The sequence below is a fragment of the Mustela nivalis genome, assembly GCF_964662115.1.
Source record: "Mustela nivalis genome assembly, chromosome: 9".
Taxonomy (NCBI): Eukaryota; Metazoa; Chordata; class Mammalia; order Carnivora; family Mustelidae; genus Mustela; species Mustela nivalis.
The window spans coordinates 9,349,839-9,356,521 of NC_139028.1; positions in this window are offsets into that span (position 1 = coordinate 9,349,839).

Sequence of the window (6,683 nt, forward strand, 5' to 3'; positions counted from 1 at the left end):
CATGTCCTCTGCCCATTTCTTGATTGGATTATTTGTTCTTTGGGTGTTGAGTTTGCTAAGTTCTTTATAGATTCTGGACACTAGTCCTTTATCTGAAATGTCGTTTGCAAATATCTTCTCCCATTCTGTCAGTTGTCTTTTGATTTTGTTAACTGTTTCCTTTGCTGTGCAAAAGCTTTTGATCTTGATGAAATCCCAATAGTTCATTTTTTCCCTTGCCTCCCTTGCCTTTTGCGTTGTTCCTAGGAAGATGTTGCTGCGGCAGAGGTCGAAGAGGTTGCTGCCTGTGTTCTCCTCAAGGATTTTGATGGATTCCTTTTGCACATTGAGGTTCTTCATCCATTTTGAGTCTATTTTTGTGTGTGGTGTAAGGAAATGGTCCAATTTCATTTTTCTGCATGTGGCTGTCCAATTTTCCCAGCACCATTTATTGAAGAGGCTGTCTTTTTTCCATTGGACATTCTTTCCTGCTTTATCGAAGATTAGTTGACCATAGATTTGAGGGTCTATTTCTGGGCTCTCTATTCTGTTCCATTGATCTATGTGTCTGTTTTTGTGCCAGTACCATGCTGTCTTGATGATGACAGCTTTGTAATAGAGCTTGAAGTCCGGAATTGTGATGCCACCAACGTTGGCTTTCTTTTTCAATATCCCTTTGGCTATTCGAGGTCTTTTCTGGTTCCATATAAATTTTAGCATTATTTGTTCCATTTCTTTGAAAAAGATGGATGGTACTTTGATAGGAATTGCATTAAATGTGTAGATTGCTTTAGGTAGCATAGACATTTTCACAATATTTATTCTTCCAATCCAGGAGCATGGAACATTTTTCCATTTCTTTGTGTCTTCCTCAATTTCTTTCATGAGTACTTTATAGTTTTCTGAGTATAGATTCTGTGTCTCTTTGGTTAGGTTTATTCCTAGGTATCTTATGGTTTTGGATGCAATTGTAAATGGGATTGACTCCTTAATATCTCTTTCTTCTGTCTTGCTGTTGGTGTAGAGAAATGCAACTGATTTCTGTGCATTGATTTTATATCCTGACACTTTACTGAATTCCTGTATAAGTTCTAGCAGTTTTGGAGTGGAGTCTTTTGGGTTTTCCACATATAGTATCATATCATCTGCGAAGAGTGATAATTTGACTTCTTCTTTGCCGATTTGGATGCCTTTAATTTCCTTTTGTTGTCTGATTGCTGAGGCTAGGACCTCTAGTACTATGTTGAATAGCAGTGGTGATAATGGACATCCCTGCTGTATTCCTGACCTTAGCGGAAAAGCTTTCAGTTTTTCTCCATTGAGAATGATATTTGCGGTGGGTTTTTCATAGATGGCTTTGATGATATTGAGGTATGTGCCCTCTATCCCTACACTTTGAAGAGTTTTGATCAGGAAAGGATGCTGTACTTTGTCAAATGCTTTTTCAGCATCTATTGAGAGTATCATATGGTTCTTGTTCTTTCTTTTATTGATGTGTTGTATCACATTGACTGATTTGCGGATGTTGAACCAACCTTGCAGCCCTGGAATAAATCCCACTTGGTCGTGGTGAATAATCTTTTTAATGTACTGTTGAATCCTATTGGCTAGTATTTTGTTGAGTATTTTCGCATCTGTGTTCATCAAGGATATCGGTCTATAGCTCTCTTTTTTGGTGGGATCCTTGTCTGGTTTTGGGATCAAGGTGATGCTGGCCTCATAAAATGAGTTTGGAAGTTTTCCTTCCATTTCTATTTTTTGGAACAGTTTCAGGAGAATAGGAATTAGTTCTTCTTTAAATGTTTGGTAGAATTCCCCCGGGAAGCCGTCTGGCCCTGGGCTTTTGTTTGTTTGGAGATTTTTAATGACTGTTTCAATCTCCTTACTGGTTATGGTTCTGTTCAGGCTTTCTATTTCTTCCTGGTTCAGTTGTGGTAGTTTATATGTTTCTAGGAATGCATCCATTTCTTCCAGATTGTCAAATTTATTGCCGTAGAGTTGCTCATAGTATGTTCTTATAATAGTTTGTATTTCTTTGGTGTTAGTTGTGATCTCTCCTCTTTCATTCATGATTTTATTTATTTGGGTCCTTTCTCTTTTCTTTTTGATAAGTCCGGCCAGGGGTTTATCAATTTTATTAATTCTTTCAAAGAACCAGCTCCTACTTTTGTTGATTTGTTCTATTGTTTTTTTGGTTTCTATTTCATTGATTTCTGCTCTGATCTTTATGATTTCTCTTCTCCTGCTGGGCTTAGGGTTTCTTTCTTGTTCTTTCTCCAGCTCCTTTAGGTGTAGGGTTAGGTTGTGTACCTGAGACCTTTCTTGTTTCTTGAGAAAGGCTTGTACCGCTATATATTTTCCTCTCAGGACTGCCTTTGTTGTGTCCCACAGATTTTGAACCGTTGTATTTTCATTATCATTTGTTTCCATGATTTTTTTCAATTCTTCTTTAATTTCCTGGTTGACCCATTCATTCTTTAGAAGGATACTGTTTAGTCTCCATGTATTTGCGTTCTTTCCAAACTTCCTTTTGTGGTTGAGTTCTAGCTTTAGAGCATTGTGGTCTGAAAATATGCAGGGAATGATCCCAATCTTTTGATACCGGTTGAGTCCTGATTTAGGACCGAGGATGTGATCTATTCTGGAGAATGTTCCATGTGCACTAGAGAAGAATGTGTATTCTGTTGCTTTGGGATGAAATGTTCTGAATATATCTGTGATGTCCATCTGGTCCAGTGTGTCGTTTAAGACCTTTATTTCCTTGCTGATCTTTTGCTTGGATGACCTGTCCATTTCAGTGAGGGGAGTGTTAAAGTCCCCTACTATTATTGTATTATTGTTGATGTGTTTCTTTGATTTTGTTATTAATTGGTTTATATAGTTGGCTGCTCCCACGTTGGGGGCATAGATATTTAAAATTGTTAAATCTTCTTGTTGGACAGACCCTTTGAGTATGATATAGTGTCCTTCCTCATCTCTTATTATAGTCTTTGGCTTAAAATCTAATTGATCTGATATAAGGATTGCCACTCCTGCTTTCTTCTGATGTCCATTAGCATGGTAAATTCTTTTCCACCCCCTCACTTTAAATCTGGAGGTGTCTTCGGGCTTAAAATGAGTTTCTTGGAGGCAACATATAGATGGGTTTTGTTTTTTTATCCATTCTGATACCCTGTGTCTTTTGACAGGGGCATTTAGCCCATTCACATTCAGGGTAACTATTGAGAGATATGAATTTAGTGCCATTGTATTGCCTGTAAGGTGACTGTTACTGTATATGGTCTCTGTTCCTTTCTGATCTACCACTTGTAGGCTCTCTCTTTGCTTAGAGGACCCCTTTCAATATTTCCTGTAGAGCTGGTTTGGTATTTGCAAATTCTTTCAGTTGTTGTTTGTCCTGGAAGCTTTTAATCTCTCCTTCTATTTTCAATGATAGCCTAGCTGGATATAGTATTCTGGGCTGCATGTTTTTCTCGTTTAGTGCTCTAAAAATATCATGCCAGCTCTTTCTGGCCTGCCAGGTCTCTGTGGATAAGTCAGCTGCCAATCTAATATTTTTACCATTGTATGTTACAGACTTCTTTTCCCGGGCTGCTTTCAGGATTTTCTCTTTGTCACTGAGACTTGTAAATTTTACTATTAGGTGACGGGGTGTGGGCCTATTCTTATTGATTTTGAGGGGCATTCTCTGAGCCTCCTGAATTTTGATGCTCGTTCCCTTTGCCATATTGGGGAAATTCTCCCCAATAATTCTCTCCAGTATACCTTCTGCTCCCCTCTCTCTTTCTTCTTCTTCTGGAATCCCAATTATTCTAATGTTGTTTCGTCTTATGGTGTCACTTATCTCTCGAATTCTCCCCTCGTGGTCCAGTAGCTGTTTGTCCCTCTTTTGCTCAGCTTCTTTATTCTCTGTCATTTGGTCTTCTATATCACTAATTCTTTCTTCTGCCTCATTTATCCTAGCAGTTAGAGCCTCCATTTTTGATTGCACCTCATTAATAGCTTTTTTGATTTCAACTTGGTTAGATTTTAGTTCTTTTATTTCTCCAGAAAGGGCTTTTATATCTCTCGAGAGGGTTTCTCTAACATCTTCCATGCCTTTTTCGAGCCCGGCTAGAACCTTGAGAATTGTCATTCTGAACTCTAGATCTGACATATCACTGATGTCTGTATTGATTAGGTCCCTAGCCTTCGGTACTGCCTCTTGTTCTTTTTTTTGTGTTGAATTTTTATGTCTTGTCATTTTGGCCAGATAAGAGTAAATGAAGGGGCAAGTAAAATACTAAAAGGGTGGCAACAACCCCAGGAAAATATGCTTTAACCAAATTAGAAGAGATCCCAAATCGTGAGTGGGGAGAAAGGGGATAAAAAGAGGTTCAAAAAGGAAGAAAGGAAAAAAAAAAAAAAAAGAACAAAGAAAAGAAAAAAAAAAAAGAAAAGAAAAAAAATTTTTTTAAAAAAAGAAAACACTTGAGAAAAATGTAAAAAAGAAAAAATATATATATATTAGATAAACTAGTAAAAAATCGTTAAAAAAGAAAAAGGTAACAGTTAAAAAAAAAAAATTTTTACCCGAAGGCGAGAAGAAAAAAAAAAAAATGAAAAAGAAAAAATTAAATTAACTGCAAGACTAAAAAAATCACAGGAAAAAAGCCATGAGTTCCGTGCTTGGCTTTCTCCTCCTCTGGAATTCTGCTGCTCTCCTTGGTATTGAAACCGCACTCCTTGGTAGGTGAACTTGGTCTAGGCTGGATTTCTTGTTGATCTTCTGGGGGAGGGGCCTGTTGTAGTGATTCTCAAGTGTCTTTGCCCCAGGCGGAATTACACCGCCCTTACCGGGGGCCGGGGTGAGTAATCCGCTCGGGTTTGCTTTCAGGAGCTTTTGTTCCCTGAGCGCTTTCCGTAGATTTCCGGAGGACGGGAATACAAATGGCGGCCCCCTAGTCTCCGGCCCGGAGGAGCTGAGAGCCCAGGGCCCCACTCCTCAGTGCGCCCTCAGAGAACAGCGCCCAGTCACTCCCGTCTGCCTGACCTCCGGCCGCGCTCCGAGCTCACCGAGCCTGCGACCGTTTCAAGGTAACACCGAGCTGTGAGCTTACTGTCGGCTCTGTCTCTGCAGCCGGCTTTCCCGTTCCAATACCCGCAAGCTCTGCAACACTCAGACACCCCCGATCCTTCTGTGACCCTGCGGGACTTGAGGCCACGCTGACCCCGTGTGGGCTTTGCCCCGGGTAGCCTCTGGAGCGATGTCCCTCAGCGGAACAGACTTTTAAAAGTCCTGATTTTGTGCGCGGTTGCTCCGCCGCTTGCCGGGAGCCGGCCCCTCCCCCCGGGGTCTATCTTCCCGTCGCTTTGGATTCACTTCTCTGCCGGTCCTACCTTTCAGAAAGTGGTTGTTTTTCTGTTTCCAGAATTGCTGTTCTTCTTCTCTTCGATCTGCCGATGGATTTTCAGGTGTTTGCAATTTTTAGATAAGCTATTTAGCTGATCTCCGGCTAGCTGAAGCAGTCTCAGCTTGCTACTTCTCCGCCATCTTGACTCCTAAAGCTGCCATCTTAATTTAATTTCTTTTTATCTAACCTAGATGCCGCCACCAGCCTCTAATACTTTCCTTGTTTTAATCCGTTCAGTGAATCCCAGTCAGACTAGTGTCCCTCCAGGATGCCTTGTTCTATTGGCAGTCCTTTATACATGGCTGGGCTCTTCATTTGAGATCATCTGGTTCACTGGTTTGAACATGCGCGCACGTCTTATTTGATACTGCTGGATCATAAATTACACAAGACCTTTTGCTTCTTTTGTATAAATGGCTCATGCTTCGTGGAAACGTGCCTGTTGGGTGAACACCGTTCCCATCATTTCACTCCCCCTCGTGAAGTCCTACAGCACACTCATTGCCCATTTCGGCATCGTATTTCTACTTGCTTGGTTTCACTGTTCAAACTGAAGATCAATTCTGTTTTAATGTTCATCAGCCGTGCTTTGCCAACCCCTTTCGTGTTATTTCCTAGCATAATTTCACAGCTCTAAATAAGTGAGTCTTTATACTCCTATTGACCCTACTAGCCCTCTCCCCTGTGGGATCCTGCATTCTCCTATCACCTGGATGTCTGAATTCCTAATCGCTATGGACTGAGTATTTATATCCTCTGAGCATTCATGTTAAGACGCAATCCTCAGTGTGATGGTCTTGGAGGAGGAGGTTTTGGGAGGCGATTAGATCACGAGGGCTCAGCCCTCATGAATGGGAAGACAGTACTTATAAAAGAGACCCCAGAGAGAGCCCCTGCCTTTTCAGCCATTTGAGGACATGGCAGGAAGATGGCCGTTTAGGAGGGAGTGAGTTCTCATCAGATGCCCGAATCTGACGGCGCCGTGATCTTGGACTTCCAGCTTCCAGAATTGTGAGAAGTCCATTTTTGTTGTTGATAAGCCACCCAATTTTTGGTGTTTTTGTTATGGCTGCCCAAATCGGTGAATACACTGATGCTCCCACCGGTGGTTCCAGCAGCAGCTGTGTACGTGTCGTGCACAATGTGGCAAAGATGATCACAGACTGTCACAGAAGACAACAAAGAGCCCAAAACGACAGAATGTTTGATGAATGGTTCCAGTGACTCAGGTAGCCCACACCGACACCTGGCTTATGAATCGAACCCTCACGCCTGGCAGAGCAGAGTCACAGTTTACCCAGGGATGAGGCT